The 22003-nt window shown below is 45.3% G+C and overlaps 1 protein-coding gene across 1 annotated transcript in view; it reads right to left on the bottom strand.

Annotated features, from left to right (window-relative positions):
- Positions 1-923, bottom strand: part of nrxn1a (neurexin 1a) — a 1849731-nt gene extending 1848808 nt beyond the window's left edge. The window contains exon 1 of the mRNA XM_078556994.1: positions 523-923. The gene's annotated coding sequence lies outside the window, so the exon portion shown is untranslated. The remainder of the gene's footprint in view (positions 1-522) is intronic.
- Between the last annotated feature and the right edge of the window lie 21080 nt (positions 924-22003).

The raw sequence follows: 22003 nt of genomic DNA, 5'->3' as shown, positions 1-22003 counted from the left end.
GCACACATTAAAGCACGCGTAACTATTTAACATTCAACCACCGTAAGAAAAAGAATGGCCTTTTATAATTTTCTTTACAGCTGCATCTAATTTGTAAGGAAATCCTTACAAGATATTGTAGCTTCAGACCTTTTCCCCTTTAACGAACTGTAAACTAGGCATTTCACCACAATTTGTAGTTAATTCCAGTGCCTAGATCATAATCCCGTAAAAAAACTACCTCGTGCGAATAATAAGGAAATCCACTGTCGAAGCATCTCAGAAATCCACTCTATCATGATGTTCATTACCAGGAGATCCTTCCCTGCCATCTCGGATCAAAGGGGAATTATGTAGTAATTATACAAATGATATATACTAAACTGTGCCAGGGTTTTTAAACGGTTATCGTGCTGATAAGATGAACAGACGGCAGCATCCCCCCCCCCCCCCATTTTGCTTGTGATCAATATATATATAAACCATGCTCAGAAGCTGACGCCGGATGAACCCGAATTGCCAATTTAAGGAAACAAAACGTACGTGCGATACCCTCCGGATTAAACCGGGTTAGGAAAGTGCATTGTTTAACCAGGGGCAGGTAGAGAACGAAAAATAAAATCACTGCGTTCAATCCATTAGTGCGTGTGTCGAGCACCACCTTCATCATCGCAATGTTCATGCCGGGTTTTACCTACAGCAGATGTGCACCGTTATGCCCATCTCTGTCAGGGCCACAGTCTGTGTAGCTTCGCCGTTACCAGCTCCTGCATTGCATCCTATTCAAATATGGAGTTTTACCTGCAGTACATTCCCTGGACGTCGGAAATGATTCTCGGCTTTCAAATGCGAGATCAGATCATATTTAAATGTTTTCTTTCTCTCTCTCCGCTACTTGGTGCTCCCGTCTCTGTTTACATTTGCAGGGCAGCAGACTCCCCTCTGCCTCCAGCTCGGTTTGTCAGCGGCTTGCTTGAGCTGAGCGCGTCACACGGGCGTTTCTCTCGAAGCGAACCAGCACCAGCGCTGCAGGAGCAGCAGCACACAAGCGAATCTCTCTCTCTATCTTCTCTCCCTCTTACACACACACACACACACACCGCAACGTCAGAAATCTTCCTCATTAATTTATCACCACGGAAAGGAATAAGATGGGAAGAACCATATGCTCCACCACCTCCGCGAAATCAACAGAGAATACAGTGGATTGCAAAATAAATAACTGCTCACCCACATCGAATAAAATTGTTTTGCATTTGTAGGACGTTTAATGGCGACCAGGTGGAGAAGTGACACTTGCAAGAGGACACCTTTCAGGTGTGCTTCAATACAGTCTAACAATGTATTCACACCCCAACAACCGAACCGGTAGCAAATCGCTCCCAAGTTTGTTTCAGGTTTGGAGATGGATTCATAGCGTCACAATCAAAATCCAATCCTACTATTAGGATTTCGATGCCGGTGATGACAGCTGGCAGTATTACGTCCTGACATCTGCATGATGACAAAAAAAGTTTGATATTTAGAACTGGCCTGCAGGTGGGGTAACACATTCAAGAAAGATTTAGCAGCAAATGTAAATAGCTTCCTCTTTTGTTCTACTGCACTCTACTCTTGACAGCCTTTCAGCTGTGGCTCAGCTGGCAGTACACACACATACCTCTGCACCAGAAGGTTGTGGATTCAAGTCCCACTCCAAGATTTGAACACAAGAAACCTAGGCTGATGCTAAGGGAGTGTTGCACTATTGGAGGTGTTGTCTTTCAAATCAGATGTTAAACTGAGGCACTCCCAGGTGGATGTAAAAAAGATCCCATGTACTACTTTGAAGAAAAGCAGGGTGCTCTGGTCTGGCCAATATTTAACCCTCAATTAACATCACAAAAAACAGGTTATCTGGTCATTGCTGTTTGTAGGAGCCTGCTGTGTGCAGATTGGCTGCCATGTTTCCCATATTACAACAGTGACTACACTTGAAGGAAAGTACTTGGTTGGCTGTAAAATACTTTGGGATATCCAGTTGCCCTGAAAGACAATATGTCAATACAAGTCTTCCTTCTTTCTTTTGAAGAATAGATGTGGCTTAGAAATTTCTTGAATCTGTCACTGCCCCTGCTTTTTTGCTAGAAGTGCAGTTTATATTCTGCAAATTATGCCATAAGTTAAGCACTCACATTTCATCTTAACCTCCTGGCCAAGTAATTTGTATATGTTGCAGCAAGCATAATGGCACATCAGTGACTTCAGCAGCGATGCAGCCAATGGCTTCCCCCATCTATAACAATCGATTAATTATAAAGAGCAATTTTGGTATGACCTGGGATGTAAAATTTAAAATTTAAATTCTTTATACTTTACAGAACTTGGTCACTTGCAGACAATTGCTCTGACTTATGGGCATATTCAGCTAATGTATTCAGTTTTAAGGAACATTTTAAATGACAGATTTTCTTACCATTTAGAAGGTAATGTTAATAATTGAAGCTATCTAAAACATCTCAGATTTAAAAATGATGTGGGAGGTGAGGCAGGGTGAAATTGGATCACATTTTCCCATTGCTCATGAATAAAATGGTGGCAAAAATGTCCAATTTCAGAGGCCTGTGACCAGCATCCCAATGAGCATCTGAAACATGTATTGGCTTTGCTGATATTCTGGGAGTCCCAAATGGCCAGCTTCAAAAGGTGTTCTGCATTTGCGTATACAAAGGTCTATTCAAGGAGCCCATCTGAAAATGGCCAGGAACTGAGTAGAACATGCTCACTTTTTCAGACAATGCAAAGCCAGGAGGACTAGGAGTGCAGCTTTGGACTGCAACTCATTACACCGTGTCACTACTGACCTGAGGTCACTTCTTTCCCAATTGCACCTCCACACCAAACCAGGCACTACTCAAGGGTATATTGCCAGCATCTCCACTGGCCCAAAATAGTCTGGTGAGTTGCCTCAGAAGGTTCAATGTGCATCCACAATCCATTGGAATTAGTCAGATAAGATCCAATGCCCAATTTCAAATGTCCCTCTGGCTTCTGGTGCCACTGTGAGCACATCAATCATCTGGGCCCAAACCAGTCTAACTGAATTTCTTCCCAGTTCTCACTTTTATCAATGCAATGCACAGGTATTTCAGTACCTTACACAGTGCACACAATATACAGTAAACCTAACACACAATGACAAAAAGTAAGTGCTTTGATAGGTTTTTACTAAGAATGAAAAATATCAAGAGTGGAGATTTTATTTTAAGAACATAAAACATAAGAAATAGGAGTAGTGGATCATACAGCTCTGCTTTCCTTATTTTGAACATGTGAATTTAATAATTCAGCTGCACAATTATTTCTCAATACAAGTGGATGCAGTCAGAAAACTGCCAAAGTCACCATTGACTCGACCTTGAGCATGCTTTGATATCCATTTTTTCAGTTTTGATGAAGGTATTAACAGAGCAATGATGCCCCAGGCAATTAAAATGTGGCATAAATAACAGCATAACTCACATACTCAATCATTTCCTGGTACTTTTGAAATGTACAAAAGTTCCAAACTGCAGGTATGCCACTCCAATGTTGCAAGTCTCCAGCAAAGTCTGGGCCCTCGATTATGTGCCTCAAATTGGTATCTGTCAAATGTCCAATGAAGTAATTCATATAAAGCCAGTTGAGTTCAAAGGTAGCAAGTTATCAAAATTGGAGTGGAGTACATTATTATTTTCCAATTGTTGTGAATACTTAGTTCATAATTCATATGATTTAGAATATACATTTTAGTTTTAGGAATTAAAGTGTTAAATGTAAGATAAATGAGAACACTTGATTAAGAAACTGGCATGCACCTAATGTGTATGCAAATCAAATGAGCTTGAATTAATTGCATTTAAAAGGTAACTTCTGTTTATCTTATAAAGTCAGAGGTACAAGTATAAAACTTAAACAATGAACAGCCCATTTCTGGGCTTGTAATGCAGTCTACCCTTGCTTCAATAAGAGATTTAAATTGTTTATATAGTTCCCAAATAAAAAGAAGCTAACGGCAGTTGGTCAACAAGGGAGTTCCTTGATAAGGACAGGTCTGGAGAAAGGGTCGTAAAATTCCATTAGGGATATACATTATCCACATTTACAGAATCAAAGTGTTGTGTTGAAGGTAAAATAATTAGTTTACATTTCTGTTTGAGATAATCCCAAAGCATGCCATGTTGTCATGGAAATGGACTGTGGGGGTTTGAACGTTCTTTTGTTTAATTTATCTGGCTTTTTCTCGCAGGATGTAATTGAAGCTTCAGTCCAGGTACTGGCTGCATCACTGAGTTGAGAGAGGAAAAAGGTGATGAACGTAGTCAGATCTGCGCCTTAAGCAGAGAAAATACTGACTTTATGGTTCACCGCACAGAATGCGGGTGGAGCTCGAGCTCAATTCAGAATTCATGAGGGAAAAAGAAGCTGAAAGATTTACCTAGTTTGAAGCTCGAGGAAGAAATCTACAGTGCTCCTGACAGAGACTTGTGGCCGAAAGCAGTCAGTCAGCTTGGAACAGGCAGAGAGAAAGCATCTAACAGGAGCTGGGAATCAGCTGTGAGACTACAACCTGTACAGAAGCTGGTGGAGCATAGAGGGCCATTAGGAATTAGGGTGTCCTCGATGTTTAAATCTTAAGCAAGAAGGTAGTTGCAGTTTTGGTTTGTTATAGGCTGTCATTCACTAAGTCGGGAGAGCAAAAGGAGATAAATGTTAGTCAGGCCTGCACCTTAAGCAGAAAAAGCACTAAATTTACTGTTCGCTGTACAGGATGTGGGTGGGTTTGGAGCTCAGTTTGGAATTTGTGAGAGGGAAAGAAGCTGGAAGATTTGCCCAGCTTTAAGTTAGAGGTAAAAAATCTAAGTTGTCCTCAAAGAGAAAGGCAATTAGCCTTTTGGCAGAAAGCAGTCAGCTTAGAGGATGCACTGAAGCCTAAGCTTCAATTGAGATGCCAATCTCATGAGGTTTTGAAGAGAAATTGGAGGATTGATTAGCCAAAAGAATAGCTGGAACGCTGAGGAAAAATGAACGTGAATTCTAGAGAGCTGCGGCACATTTTAGGGTTGGTCTCAGAAAAGGTGAATGAACCTCCAAGATTCTTGGATCATATAAGGGAACTCTTAAAGGGAAGTAAAAAGCAGAACTGAGTTCATAGCATATGCCTGTATCAACTATAATGATAAGTTAGTGGTGCTTGCTTTGTTTAATTTCTTTTAGTTTTTTTCAGTTTATTTTTGTTAAAAACATAAAACCTTGTGGCAGAGTCCTGTCAGTTAACTACTGGGTGTTCAGATTTCTCTTTAAATGTTAACAGCCTCTGACGGGATCACAACAGTAAAATATTAAGATAATGCCAGACATCTTGGGCTGAATTTCAGCGGGTTCTGAGGCCAGCAACTTTGCATTACTGGCTGGTCTGCCAGCATGGGCAGAATTTTACCCCTGGTGTGTGGGATCGGCTGGGGCGGGCAGGGTCAGTCGCTGCCCGTGATCAACAGCGCTCTGTGATTTTACGTGGGCAGGCTAATTAAGGCCCGCCCAGCGTGATACATGACCTAGAATGATGTTTGCCGGGTCCAATGGTGACCTGGCGGCCGATTCAAATGCGACAGCCCCTGGAAGGCTGCGCCGAAGGACGCGGAAGTGTTGCCAATGGAAACCATAGCAGGTGGACACGGTAGGCGGGAGGGCAGGCCGGCAGGGCAGTCGGCCTCGCGTTTTTAGGACGAGTGCCTCGCAGCCCTCCTGGAGGAGTTGGCAGCGAGGAGAGAAACCCAGGATGGGAGAAGGCCCCCCAACCTCACCAAAAATGCATGGGAGGAGGTGGTATCCACGGTCAGCAGCCACGATATGGTGGGGCGCACATGGGTCCAGTGCCAGAAGCGTTTCAACAATCTGCTGTGATCGGGAAGGGTGAGTACCATGTTGGCATGGCTCACTTTGCAAAACAGTTAAGTGATGCCCATCCCCCGTGGGCCTCAGCAGTGTTAGAGTGTGAGTGCCAAATGTCAATCGGGCAGGAGCTGGCCAAGAGGGTGTGCCCTGGCTGCTTGGACTCCAGGGTCACGAATCAGCTGAGCCCTGGAGAACACAACATGCAACCACTATCAGTGACACACGATCTGGGGGGTATTGCAGTGGGCCCCCTGAACGGTCCAGGCATCAGAAGCGCATCTTGAGAGGACCTGTGGTTCTCTCTACCACCACCCTTGTGGAGGTGTGGCTCCTGATGTACCGCTGCTCGGCCTCTGTTCTTGGGTGGCAGAGAGGCGTCATGAGCCACCTTTTGAGGAGATAGCCCTTGTCACCCAGCAGCCTTTCATCCAGTCGGGCTGGGGCACTGAAGAGCCTCATCACCTGGGAGTACCTGAGGATGTAAGAGTCGTGGGAGCTACCAGGGTAGCTTGCACACACTTGCAGAATCTGCATCTTGTGATCAGACACAATCTGCAGGTTCATGGAGTGGAATCCCTTCCTGTCGATGAAGGCTCATGTGTGCAGTTGATTGCACCCTGGATGCGGGGGAGCCCAGCAATCACTGCAAAGCCTCTGGCCCGCTCTGCCTGGCTGGCCTTGTCTGTATGGTAATGAATGAAAGTCAATGCATGCCTGAGCAGAGCGTCTGTCACCAGTTTGACACTGTTATGGACAGCTGAATGGGACATTCCACAATGATCCCCCAATGACCCCTGGAAAGATCTGGAGGCATAGAAGTTGAAAGCCACCATGACCTTCAGCACCACTGGCATGGGGTGCCCAGCCACACAGTCGGAGTTGATCTCAGGGCCGATCCTCTGACAGATGGTGATCACTGTCAGCCGTGAGAGATGGAGCTTCCGTTGGCATTACACCTCGGACATATTGAGGTAGCTGCATCATCATCTGTAAACCTTGGCAGCAGGATATTGATGTCTTCTGCTGCCCCTTCTGCCTTGGACTTCCTGTTGGCCCTGTGCCGCTTGTGCCTGCACCTCTCCTCCCACGGGTCGCACCCCTGGAAGCTTAATAGGGACACCCAGCCTCCTCCCATTCTGGCCCTCTCTTCCTCCTCAGAGGATGTGCTTCCAGGGGAGACCACAATCCCCATTACCAGGGTAAAGGAAGGCTGTCTGATACCTGGAAGGCCCTACGTGGTGTGAATCCTCCGGGGGCCTGGAAAACAACACCTGAGCCCTGAAATGAAGCTTCTAAAATAGCTGAACACGGTTCTGAAGTGAAATGAAGCTGTCCTGTTCACAGAAGCAACACCAGCAGCAAGTGATATCCTGCAATCCTCACTAATCACTTTGGCAAGGCCACTGACCCCTCTTATCCCGCCTGTGGGTGAGGTATCGCAAATTGTGGCCTGCTCACCTGCCCATTTTGCCTGTGCGATGGCCTAAAAATTGCACGGTTACATAAAGTCAGAGACAAGTGGTGTCTCAAAGGCCTTAACTAGCCGCTTAATTAATGACAGGCGCGCCGCCGTCTCCATCGCACGCCTGTCTCGCGAAATATCGCAAGAACGTGCATTGACATCGGCATGCTAGGCCAATGTCAACATGCCTTATTTAATGCTCAAGCAGGTCGGGCATGCGCCCACCCGCCAAGCTAAAAATTCTGCCCCATCTTTCCACCTCCAGCCTAATTGAGGGAGGCTATTTCTGGAAGGTGACAGTGAGTGACGGCAGTGGCAGGTGGCCTATTTGGCAATCCAAGTCCATTTGCAGTAAGACCTGGACAATATTCAGTCTTGGGCTTATAAGTGGCAAATAACATTCATGCCACCCAAGTCCCAGGCAATGACATCTCCAACAAGAGAGAATCTAACTATCTCCCCCCAATATTCAATGCCATTACCATCGCTGAATCCCCCATTATCAATAACCTGTGTGTTACCATTGACCAGAAACTGAACTGGATCAACCATATAACCGTGGCTACACGAGCAGGTCAGAGGCTGGGAATTCTGCAGAGAGTAACTCACCTCCTGACTCCCCAAAGCCTGTCCACCATCAATAAAGCACAAGTCAGGCATGTGATGGAATACTCTCCCCTTACCTGCATGAGTGCAGCTCAAACAACACACAAGCTTGACAATATCCAGGACAAAGCAGCTCACTTGATTGACACCCCATTCACCACCTTAAACATTCACTCCCTCCACCACAGACGAACAGTTTCAGCAGTGTGTACCATCTACAAGACACACTGCAGCAACTCACCACGGCTTCTTTATAGCACCTTCTAACTCATGACCTCTACCACCTGGAAGGACAAGGACAGCAGATGCACGGGAACACCACTCCTCCAAATTTCCCTCCAAGCTACACACTATCGTGACTTGGAACTATATCGCCATTTCCTCATTGTCACGGGGTAAATGTCCTGGAACTCCCTGCCTAAGAGAATTATGTGGACTGCAGTGGTTCAAGAAGGCAGCTCACCATCATCATCTTAAGGGAAACCAGGGATGGGCAATAAGCACTGGCCTAGCCACCGGCACCCATATCCCATGAACGAATAAAAGAGAAATGACACTTTAAAGTGTCTATTCAAGGCACTCTTCACACGCTGGCTGGAAATTTCCAGAAGGCATATAGGGACCCCTCCCTGCTGAGGCTGAAGTCCATTAGAAGGATGGTGATCATCAGGCCATAAGGCCAGTGATGCCTCATTTAATTTTCTACCACACTCCACAGCCCACAATTGCCAAAGGCTATACCTGTGGCTGCAGATTATCCTGTGGAGGGGCTCCCCTGCACAATCTTGGCTTGGTAGCTCTAGCCACATATAATTTTTCAACTTTCTGCAGTCTTCAGAGGTCACCTCCATCTTGAGAAGTCCTCTTGTTCTCCTGCCTACAGCGGTAGCACCCACTTCTCCCTGTGGACTGCCGACTTCCAAAAGAGTTGGGCACTTCGATTGGCTCTTGAGGCTGCGGAGCCCACCATTGTCCTTAACTCTGCAAGACTCCCAGGGGAGATTTCTTAGTTGGCCGCCTCCTTGAAAATCTCCCTCTGATCCTGCCACTGGCAGTTCCTGACCTGCATTTTATTCCAATAGTGGGATCAGAAACTGGCAACGCAAATCCAGTCCCTTAATTTTCATGATTGTTTTATGATGAACCACAAATACCATTTCCTGCATCAAAAGTTTCCAGTTGGCCCACTGCAGGAGCTCCTCAGGGTAGTGTCCTCGGCCAAATCGTCTTCAGTTGGTTCATCAATGATCTTCCGTCCATCATAAGGTCAGAAGTGGAGATGTTCGCTGATGATTGCACAATGTGATAACTGGTCTCAAGCTACCTAGTGCTAATTCAGATTGGTGTGATAGCTTTCTGGCCTAAGTCTCACCATGTGGCTTTCGTATTCTCAGATATCAGGTCAGGATTTGACACCTAACTTATATGTCCACTCTACATGAGTATGGAAATGGTCACACTATTTCAGCCTAACTTCTAAAATTGTTAGTTGGATTTTCATGCTTCAATAGATCAGTTGTACATGGAGCATACAAAATTGGAAATTTAAAAGTTTATATTAGAAACAGGATATGTACTTTCCCTCACATTTTCCTTATCTCAGGCATATCTCAATTGTACTAAAATCAGCCACTGTTACAGCAGGTGAGCCCTTAATCCTGCAGCTTAGTTAAAAAAAAAACTTCACATATGGACACTCCATCATGTATTGATTATTTTCAGAAATGTGGCCATCATTACTAACATATCTACTGGTGACTGATAATTTCCCCCTAGTGCTGGCCAATTATGATTTAACTGCCAAGGTTGGAGTTTCTGGGAAAGAAAATATATAGTTAAAATGTATGTAGAATTGGTATGTTTTGCAATTGTTTTTAGCTCTTGAACAATTCAAGTTTTTGAATCTATGGTGATTCATTAGAAGATATTTTCAGTAGACAATTTTCACACATACACATCCACCCACCCCAGAGGTGAGGTGAGAGTGACTGCCCTTGACATCAAGGCTGCATTTAACTGATTGTGGCATGGAGGAGCCAAAGCAAAACTGGAGCCAATGGGAATCAGGGAGAAAACTCTCCGCCGGTTGGAGTTATACCTAGCACAAAGAAAGGTGGTTGTGGTTGTTGGAGGTCACTCATCTCAGCTCCAGGACAACACTACAGGAGCTCCTCAGGGTAGTGTCCTTGGCCAAACCGTCTTCAGCTGGTTCATCAATGATCTTCCTTCCATCATAAGGTCAGAAGTGGAGATGTTCGCTGATGATTGCACAATGTTCAGCACCATTCGTGACACCTCAGATGCCGAAGCAGTCCATGTCCAAATGCAGCAAGACCTGGACAATTTCCAGGCTTGGGCTGACAAGTAGCTAACATTTGCGCCACATAAGTGCCAGGTAATGACCATCTCCAACAAGAGAGAACCTAACCATCGCCCCTTGATGTTCAATGGCATGACCGTCACTGAATCCACCACTATCAATATCCTGGGGATTACCATTGACCAGAAACTGAACTGGACTAGCCATATAAATACCATGGCTACACGAGTAGGTCAGAGGCTAGGAACCCTGCAATGAGCAACTCACCTCCTGACTCCCCATAGCCTGTCCACCATCTACAAGGCACAAGTCAGGGGTGTTATGGAATACTCCGCACTTGCCTGGATCAGTGCAGCTCCCACAACACTCAAGAAGCTTAGCATTGTCCAGGACAAAGCAGCCCGCTTGATTGGCACCACATCCACAAACATTCACTCCTTCCACCACCGATGTAAAGTAGCAGCAGTGTGTAGCATCTATAAAATGCACTGCAGGAATTCTCCAAGGCTCCTTCAGCAGCACCTTCCAAACCCACGACCTCTACCATCGAGAAGGATAAGGGCAGCAGATAGGTGGGAACACCACCACCTGGAAGTTCTCCTCCAAGTCACTCACCATCCTGACATGGAAATATATTGATGTTCCTTCACCAACACTGGGTCAAAATCCTGGAACTCCCTTCCTAAGAGCACTGTGGGTTCATCTACACCACATGGACTGCAACAGTTTAAGAAGGCAGCTCACCACCACCTTCTCAAGGACAACTAAGGGTGGGCAATAAATGCTGGCCCAGCCAGCGAAGCCCACATCCCATGAATGAATAAAACACACACACATACACACATATGCACGCACGCACGCACGCACACACACCCACCCATCATTGGATGCGCTCTGACCTCCATCCCGATGTAACTTTGCACTGACAGCCATTTAGCGGCTAGAAAGCGGGGCTGCCAACCACTCAGCTTCCAGAGGTAGGAATTGAGGTAGCGGCTGCATTATCAGCTCATACAGAAAGAAATGTTGGTGACATGTTTAAAGGACCACCAGCACCCAAGCCTTGAGTTAAATGGCCTGCAAGGATTGGGCAGCCTGTGACCATCCAGTAGTCAGCAGCCTGTAACAACCCAATAGCCTGCAACACCCCAATCCTGCAGCATTCAACCTCCTAGCAGCTAGTAGCCTGAGACCCCAAAACAGCCAGCAGCTATCTAACACCCCTCCAGCCTGCAATCACCTAACAGCCAACAGCCTGTGACTAGCCATGATCCTTGCAAGGAAGCCGCAGTGGAAACCCGCTTGTGGGCATGCCTGGAACAGGATACCAGGTGATGTATGTGATGAGGTTGAGACAGAATTCCTCATTACATTTCATTTGAGAAATTAAGGACGGAAGACCATTGTGACACATTTTTGGAACTTCTAATGTTGATTTTGAGGAAGTTTGAGCAGTTTGAAAGATTTGTGTGTGTGTACATCATGTTCAGGTGCAGCTCAGTGAGTCAGCATGGTACGTAATTGAAAAAAGTGACCTTGAATGCATATCTGGTAGAATGGGGGAATTCAACACTAACAAAGAGAATTGGCATGATTATGAATGAAGGTTACACATTTAACTGAAAGTGAATAAAATAAGAGATTAGGATAAAGTAAATGTTTTCCTCACCATGAGGGGGCGAGATGCTTTTGAGGTGGTGTCTAACCAATATTGCCCGTGGGACACTGTGCTATGGAATATGCTGAATTTAATGAGTTTCTGACCTGATATTTTGGCATGACTAAGAATGAAGTTGCATTGACAGGTTCGTCAAGGGAAACAGTTGCCAAGTGAGACTGTTGTAGGTTACATTCTCGAATTAAAGAAACCCTCTTGTCACTGTGGGTATGGTGCGAGCATTAATATCAACCTTAGAGACACATTTTTAGGAGGCCTAAAGAACAATAAAATCCAGGCCAAGCTTTCGAGTAAAGGCAATAAGCTGATGTGGAAGGAGACCTGTGATTAGGCCACAGCCATGGAAATGGCAGGAAGCTATAGGGCTGGATTTTACGTGCCTCCCATCCTGAAAGTGTTTTCGGCAGGACTGCATGTAAAACAGGGCAGGTGCCCAGCCCACTACCTTACCACCTACCCCCAAGCTCACCCCCATAACACATTAGGTGGACAGTTACTGAAATCGCAGCCCACCCGCCATATGTAAATAAATAATTAAGAGTTAATTGAGCTTATTAACAAGCCAATTGACCCCAATAATACGCTGCTCATGCCAAAATATTGTTGACGTGGGCAGACAAGTGAGAGTGGGAGGCCATTTTTTTTAAAGTTCTTAAATGGGCAGGAAGGAAAGGGGGGGTACTATCTTCGAGGGGTGCCCTTTGTGCAGCAGGGGCAGGCCCCCTAAGATAGTACCCACCTTCTTTCCTACCCGCCTGCTCTTCAAAGCCCAAACCCCCACCTTGCCCACCCACTCCCTAAGCTGGCCAAAGCCTCCCCATTGAATACCCTGGACTTGCCTCACTGCAGGATGCACTGGGCCTTCTTCTTGCGACTGGTCGCAGTCCCGGCAGTGCCCAATAGTGAGCTCTTGGTGCTGCCAGAACTGCTGGATCTGCCGGCCAATCAGATTGGCCAGTAGCTCCCAAGGGTGGAACTTCATCCCAGTGAGGGGTGGGAGTTCCGCTGTGAGCCAACTTAGCCCGCCCGCAGTGTCTTACGGCTGCAGTGCGGGCTTGCATGGAGCGAGTCAGCTTCCAGCCGCCTTTCCATCCAATTCCTGTAAAATGGAGCCCATAGTTTTAAATTGCAAGGGAGTTCTTTTCCTGAGCTGGCAGGAGCAGTCCACTGGAGTTCAGTGAGATCCAGGCCACGGCAGCAAGTTCACAGACTCAGAGTTTGAGATTTAGATGCTACCGTTGCCATGGTAGCCATCAACCATTTAAATGCCCCCTTTTCCAGTTAGTGTGCTGTGCTTGTGGGTAAGTCGGTCATATCCAGATGACATGCAGAAGTAAAGGAAACAATAAAGCTCCAGATCATGATAAAGTTCCAGGTCGCAGCTATGCACCAGGTCAAGGTCATGGTAAATCTAAAGCTAGTTTGGGAGTACGAAAATACTCAAATGTGCACATTATAGATATAGAAACAGAAGTTGATATTATCCAGCAGGATGATCAAGAGCTGTACTCAGTCGAGAGCAAGAAAAGCAGCGATGGAAGGTAAGAGTAAAAGGCCTGAAGGTATAATTCAGGTGCTCACAGTAAAACTGAAAGTCGGAGATTCACAACTTAGTTTCACCACTGATACAGCTGCAGCTGTGTTTTTTTATCTCGCAAGGGGAATCCAAGAAATCACTAAGTCATTTTCCCTTTTGCAAAACTGGTGTGAAACAGACTAGTTATTCCAATAACAATATTCCAATGTTGGGCAAAGTTAATGTGAGAGTGGAATACGATGATGTATCCTATTACATGTCATTGGTAGTAATAAGAGGGAATAAAGTCTTTCTGATAGGAAGACATTGGCTTAAGGAGATATGGGTAAACTGAGCCAAGTTATTTACAATATGGATTAATAAGAGTATGTCTGACATTGAGGAAGTGCTAAAAGAGCACAAAGTGATATTTGAGCAAGGAATAATATTAGGCATCATAAGGCTGAAGTCAAGATAAAGGACAGTGCACAGATGACATTTTGCAAGGCTAGACTAGTGCCTTGTGAATATTAGATGCAGTAAGTAACGAGTTGGTGAAAAGTTGTGAAGTGTTTCTCAGAATGAGAAATTATCCAATCAAGGTTATTTTCATTCCATAGTCAAACTTTTAAAAAAACCTATGGGAACAAGTACATGTTGATTTCTTTAAAGTAGAAGGGAAAGAGTATTTTGTTTTGGTTGATAGCAAGTCGACAAATGTTGGTCTACATACCATAAGTACCAAAACTATTGGGGTTTTGAGAAGTTGGTTTGCAATTTATGGGTTGCCAGAGGTGTTGGCTTCAGATAATAGTCCACAGTTTACATCAGAAGAGTTTGAACTATTTCTGAATAAGAATGGAGTCAAACACACTCTAATACCACCATATCACCCAGCATTGAATGGTGCTGCAGAAAGAAGTGTACAGATTGTGACGAGGTCTTTGCAGAAGTATATGCTAGGTGACAAACGAGGCAGTAATTTCAATGTTTCTCTTTGACACAGGCTACACAATTTTCTATTCTCTTCCAGAATAACCACACTGTCTACAATAGGTTGCTCATCTTTTGAGCTAGTGTTTAAACATGCTCCTTGGGCACCAAATAAAAATGTGGCAATGGGTACCTGCATGAACCCTTGTTATGTCTGTCTTTTTGTGGGGCATGTGGAACATTCCTTGTTCCAGTCCTACTCAAACACTCTCCAACAACCTTTTCCTAGTACATCGATGACTGTATCAGTGTCACTTCCTGCTCTTGTCCAGAATTGGAAAATGTCATCAATTTTGCTTCCAATTTTCACCCATCTCTCACCTTCATGTGGTCCATCTCTGACTTTTCTTTCCCTTCCTTGGCTCCTCTGTCTCCATTTCCAGGAATAGACTGTTTACTAATATTCATTACAAGCCTACCAACTCCCACAGCTACCTTGACTACACCTCCTCACACCTGCTTCCTGTAAGGACTCCATTCCACTCTCCCAGTTTCTCCATCACATCTGTTCTGATGATTCTACCTTCCACAACAGCACATCCGACATGCCTTCCTTTTTCTTCAGCTGAGGATTCCCTGCCACTGTGGTTGACAAGGCCCCAAACCGTGTCCGACCCATTTCCCGCACTTCTCCCTTCACCTCTTCCCCTCCCTCCCAGAACCATGACAGGGTTCCCCTTGAGCTCACTTTCCACCTCACCAGCCTCCATATTCAAAGGATTATCCTCCGCCATTTCCACCAACTCTAGCATGATGCCACCACCAAACACCCCTTCCCTCCCCTGTCAGCATTCTGAAGGGACCGTTCCCTTCATGACACCCTGATCCACTCCTCCAATACCGCAACTCCTCATCCCATTCTCACTGCACCTTCCCATGCAATCACAGGACGTGTAACACCTGCCCTTTTATACTCAATACCCCTGCCAAATACCTTCCTGGCTACCTTATCCACCTGCGTTGCTACTTTCAGTGACCTGTGGACCTGTACACCCAGATCCCTCTGCCCGTCGATGCACTTAAGGGTTCTGCCATTTACTGTGTAATTCCTGCCTGTATTAGACCTTCCAAAATGCATTACCTCGCATTTGTCCGGATTAAACTCCATCTGCCATTTCTCTGCCCAAGTCTCCAACCGATCTATATCCTGTTGTATCCTTTGACAATCCTCTTCACTATCTCCAACTCCTCCAACCTTGGTGTCGTCTGCAAACTTACTAATTGGCCCAGTTACATTTTCCTCCAAATCATTTATGTATACTACAAACAGCAAAGGTCCCAGCACTGATCCCTGCGGAACTCCACTAGTCACAGCTCTCCATTCAGAAAAGCACCCTTCCACTGCTACCCTCTGTCTTCTATGACCAAGCCAATTCTGATCCCGTGCGACTTTACCTTCTGTACCAGTCTGCCATGAGGGACCTTGCCAAAGGCCTTACTGAAATCCATGTATATAACATCCACTGCCCTTCCATCATCGATCATCTTTGTCACTTCCTCAAAAAACTTGATCAAGTTAGTGAGACACGACCTCCACTTCACAAAACCATGCTGCCTCTCACTAATATGCCCATTTCCTTCCAAATGGTAGTAAATCCTGTCACGAAGAATCTTCTCCAATAATTTCCCTACCACTGACGTAAGCCTCACCGGCCTGTAATTTCCTGGATTATCCCTGCTACCCTTCTTAAACGATGGAACAACATTGGCCATTCTCCAGTCCTCTGGGACCTCACCCGTAGCCAGTGAAGATACAAATATTTCTGTCAAGGCCCCAGCAATCTCGTCCCTTGCCTCCCTCAGTACTCTGGGGTAGATCCCATCTGGCCCTGGGGACTTATCCACCTTAATATTCTTCAAGACGCCTAACACCTCCTCTTTTATGATCTCAACATGATCCAGGCTATCTACACACTCTTCCCTAGACAAATCGACCGCTAAGTCCTTCTCTTTAGTGAATACTGATGAGAAGTATTCATTCAGTATCTCTCCCATTTCTTCTGGCTCCACACACAGATTCCCACCTCTGTCTCTGAGTGGGCTCACCTTTTCCCTGGCTACCCTCTTCCTTTTTACATATGTATAAAAGGCCTTGGGATTTTCCTTAATCCTGGTTGCCAGTGACTTTTCATGACCCCTTTTAGCCCTCCTGACTCCTTGCTTAGGTTTCTTCCTACTTTTTTTGTATTCTCCACGGGCTTCATCTGTTCTCAGTCTTCTAGCTCTTACGAATGCTTCCCTTTTCTTTTTGACTAATCTCACAATATCCTTCGTTATCCAAGGTTCCTGAAACTTGCCATGCTTATCCTTCATCCTAGCAAGAACATGCCGGTCCTGAATTCTTATCAGCTGACGTTTGAAAGCCCCCCACATGTCAGTTGTTGATTTGCTCTCAAACATTCGCCTCCAGTCCAGATTCCTCAGTTCCTGCCTAATATTGTTATAATTAGCCTTCCCCCAATTAAACACCTTAACCCGAGGGCTCCTGTTTTCCTTATCCACCAGTACCTTGAAACTTACTGAATTATTGTCACTTTTCCCGAAATGCTCTCCTACTGAAACTTCGACCACCTGGCCAGATTCATTCCCTAATACCAGGTCCAGTATTACCCCTTCCCTAGTTGGACTATCTACATATTGTCTCAGGAAGCCCTCCTGGATGCACCTTACAAATTCTGCACCATCCAAACCCCTAGCACTAAGTGATTCCCAGTCAATATAGGGAAAGTTAAAATCACCCACCACAACAACCCTATTGTTCTTATATCTTTCCAAAATCTGCCTACATAGCTGTTCCTCAATCTCCCGCCGGCAATTGGGAGGCCTATAGTAAACCCCCAACATTGTGAATGCACCCTTCCTATTCCGGAGCTCTACCCATATTGCCTCGCTGCATGAGCCCAACGAGGTGTCCTCCTGTCGTACAGCTGTGATATTCCCCTTAACCAGTAGTGCAACTCCCCCACCTCTTCTACATCCCTCTCTATCCTGCCTGAAACATCTAAATCTTGGAACGTTTACCTGCCAATCCTGTCCATCCTTCAACCAAGTCTCTGTAATAGCAATAACATCATAGTCCCAAGTACTAATCCAAGCTCTAAGCTCATCTGCCTTGCCTGTTATACTTCTCGCATTGAAACAAATGCATTTCATACCCCCAGTCCCACAGTGTTCAGTAATTTCTCCCTGCCTGCCCTTCCTCTCAGTCCTACTGGCCATATTCACTGGTTCCCAGTCCTTTATTTCACCTGCTGACCTATTGTTCTGGTTCCCACCCCCCTGCCATACTAGTTTAAACCCTCCCGAGTGACACTAGCAAACCTCGCAGCCAGGATATTGGTGCCCCTCCAGTTTAGATGCAACCCGTCCTTCTTGTAGAGGTCCCACCTGCCCCGGAAGAGATCCCAATGATCCAGATATCGGAAACCGTCCCTCCTACACCATCTGTTCAACCATGTGTTCAGCTGCACTATCTTCCTATTTCTAGCCTCACTGGCACGTGGCACAGGGAGTAATCCTGAGATTACAACCCTAGAGGTCCTGTTTTTTAATTTTCTGCCTAACTCCCTGAACTCCCGCTGCATGACCTCGTCACTCTTCCAGCCTATGTCGTTAGTACCAATGTGTACCACGACCTCTGGCTGTTCACCCTCCCCCTTCAGAATGTCCCGTACCCGATCAGAGACATCCTGGACCCTGGCACCAGGGAGGCAACATATCATCCTGGTGTCTCTTTCACGACCACAGAAGCGCCTATCTGAGCCCCTGACTATAGAGTCCCCTATGACAATTGCTCTTCTGTGCTTTGACCCCCCCTTGCTGAACAACAGAGCCAGCCGTGGTGCCACTGCTCTGGCTACTGCTGTTGATTTCCCCTGATAGGCCATCCCCCCCAACAGTATCCAAAATGGTATACCTGTTAGAGAGGGGGACAGCCACAGGGAATTTCTGCACTGACTGCCTGTCCCTTCTAGTGGTCACCCATCTATCTGTCTGTACCGTGGGTGTGATCACGTCTGTAAAACTCCTGTCAATGACGCTTTCCACCACCTGAATGCTCCTAAGTGCATCCAACTGCTGCTCCAACCGATCCATGCAGTCTGTGAGGAGCTGCAATTGGGTACACTTCCTGCAGATGCAGTTGTCCGGGACACTTGAAGCATCACAGATTTCCCACATCCCACAGGTGAAGCACTTCAGCCCAGCAACTGCCATTTCTAGAACTATTTAATAAATTAATTTAAATCTAATGACTGCTTCTTAACTCCTTATTAACTATACGTTCCCTAGGGCTAGATTTCTACTATAAATGCTAAATTCTAAGAACAGTAATCCCCTGATTCTGGTCTAGTTACCCTCTACTTATTAATTAAGTGATTTATTTATTTGGTTTAATTAGTTTAACAATGTTTTAGTTCCAAATTCAGTGTAGATTCTCTACCAGCCAATCAGATCACAGATTTACCGTGACGCCACTTTTAATTTTTTTTAAAAAAAATCCCCGAGGTCCGCGAATCCTCGAGGTAAAGTTTTTATACTCACCTCTCTGGAACTCCGCCCTCCGACTCTTCTCCCTGGAACTAGGCTGCGAATCCCCAAGGTAAGGTTTTTATACTCACCTCTCTGGAACTCCGCCCTCCGACTCTGCTCCTTGGAACTCCTGCAGTGATGTCCTGGAACTGAGACGATTATCCTCCAACAACCACAACTATCTTCCTGGTTGATCTGATTGCGGCCTAAGCTCCACTTTCCTGTCTGCTCCCTGGGCGGAATCTTCTATTGGTGGCGAGAGTCTCTCCTGGTGGCTGGAGAGCCTGCGAGTGACCTGTGCTATCTCTTCTTTGGAAGGCCCACCAGATCTGCCAATCAGACAGATCCAGGGACCCAAATGGGTCTTCCTCCAAAATCAAGTCCCCGGAGGCACAAATCTAGCTCACCAAGAGCTTCCAGCCAATCAAAGGCTATCAGCTCCTGTGATTGATAGCGCCAGGGAGGGGGCTGTGGCTGCTGTCAGAACAGCATCCCCAGGGTTTCAGGGCCCAGGAGAAAGGGAAGCAATGGATGGGGTAGAGGGTTGTGGGGGGTTGTGGGAGGGGCTCTTCGGATAGGGTTCATGGGGAGAGGAGGGCAGGGGGTCAGAAGCAAGGGCAAAGGGTGGCTCTCAGTGGGTAACCCCTGTCCAATGACCATATCAAGCACTGAGTGTCTTTGATCGAGAAACACAACCCCCACCCCTCCACCCCCCTCAGTTTACAGATGGCCCACACTCTTACCAGTCATGCAGGCCTGCCTGGAGCGGGGTTGAACCCAGCAGTGGCGGGAAGAGGCCCTTAATTTATTGGCAACGGGGCAAGAAGGTTGATCATGGGCCTTCCCACCCAGAATTTAATTTCGGCAGAAGCAGGAAGGTGGTGGAGTTTAGGTACGCCACCACCCTGCCTAATTATGTGGCCTTCCAACCCCCAAGTTCACCACCTCCAGGACCAGAAGATTCCACCCCCATAAACTTTGACTCCCTTGGTCAAAAATCTATCAGACCTTTAATATATTCAATGACCCAGTTTACTCTGCTCTCTGAGGAACAGAATTTCAAAAACTACCAACCCTCTGAGAAAGAAATTTCTCCTTATTTCAGTCTTAAATGGGATATACCTTATTTTTAAACAGGGGGAAACATCTTCTCAGCATCTACCCCATCAAGCCCCCTCAGAATCATTTATGTTTCAATGAGATCACCTTTCATTCTTCTAAACTTATTGAGTATAGGTCCAGCCTGGTAAAACTTTTCCCATAACACAACACCTTCATGCCAGAAATTAGCCTAGTGAATCTTCTCCGAACTGCTTCCAATACAAGTACCTCCCCATTAAGTAAGGAGACCAAAACTGTAAACAATACTCTTCACCAATGCCATGTACAGTTGCAGCAAAATTTCCCTACTTTTATACTCCATCCCTCTTGCAATAAAGGCCAACATTCTTTTTGCCTTCCTAATTATTTGCTGTATCTGCACGCTAACTTTTTGTGAATCATGTACAAGGACACCCAGATCTCTTTGTACTGCAGCATTCTGCAGTCTCTCTCCGTTTAAATAATATTGTGCTTTTCTAATCTTCCTGCCAAAGTGGACAACCTCACATTTTCCCAAATTGTACCCCACTTGCCAAATTTTTGCTCACTCACTAAACTAATCTATATCTCTTTGTAGGCTCCTTGTATCTTTATCACAACTTGTCTTCCTAACTATTTTTGTATCGTCAGCAAATTTGTCTACAATACAGTCAGTCCCTTTATCTATGTCATTAATATGGATCATAAATAGGTGAGGTCCCAGCACTGATCATTGTGGCACTCCACTAGTGACAGTTTGCCAAGTTGAAAATTACCCATTTATCCTAACTCTTTTTTCTCCGTTAGTCAGTCAATCCTCTGTCCAACTTGATATATCACCTAAAACCATGAACTCTTACCTTGTGCAGTAACCTTTTATGTGGCACCTTATCGAATGCACTTTGGAAATCCAGATACATGACATATAATGGTTCTCCTTCATCCAGCCTGCTTGTTACATCCTTAAAGAACTCTAATAAATTTGTCAAACACGATTTCCTTTCACAAAACCACATTGATCCAGCCTGATTGTATTATGATTTTCTAAATAAACCTGCTACAACTTCCTTAATACTGGATTTTAGCATTTTTCCAATGATAGATGTTAGGCTAAATGGCCTATAGTTTCCTGTTTTCTGTCTCCCTCCTTTCTTGAATACAGCTGTTAAATGTGCAGTTTTCCAATCCACTGCAACCTTTCCAGAATATAAAGAAGTTTAGAAGATTACAACCAATGCATCCACCATCTCTGCAGCCATGTCTCTGAAGACCCGAGGATGCAGGCCATCAGATGCAGGGGACTTGTAAGCCTTTATTTGCATTAGTTTTCCCAGCATCTTTTCCCTGGTGATCATGAGTCCCTCTCTACATTTTGCCTCTTGATTTTCTACAATTCTTGGCATGATGTTTGTGTCTTCTACTCTGAGGACAGATACAAAATATTTGTTCAAAATCTCTGCCATTTCCTTGTTTTCCAGTCTCATCCTCAGGGACCCATGCTTAGTTTAGCTTTTTTTTTTCCTTTTTATATACTTGTGGAAGCTTTTACTGTCATTTTATATTTCTTGCTAGTTTTCTCTCAAACTCTAATTTCTCCCTATTCATTTTTAAGTCATTCTGTGCTTGTTCCTAAAAAATTCCCAACCTTCTGGCCTACCACTAATCTTCACAACATTATACTACATTTTTTTCAATCTGATACTATCCTTAACTTCCTTAGTTAGCCATGGATGGTGCATCCTTCTCATGGAGTCTTTCTTTATGAATGGAACATATCTTTGCTGAGAGTTAAGAAATATCTCCTGAAATGTCTGCCACAGTGTATCTACTGCCTCACATTTCAGCCTTGTTTCCCAGTCCACTTTGGCCATCTCCATCTCCATTCCCTTCTAATTGCCTTTATTTAAATTTAAGACACTAGTTTTA

Source organism: Cetorhinus maximus, chromosome 14 (assembly GCF_964194155.1).
Source record: "Cetorhinus maximus chromosome 14, sCetMax3.hap1.1, whole genome shotgun sequence".
NCBI classification, from domain to species: Eukaryota; Metazoa; Chordata; class Chondrichthyes; order Lamniformes; family Cetorhinidae; genus Cetorhinus; species Cetorhinus maximus.
This window is presented reverse-complemented; position numbering and strand designations above follow the sequence as displayed.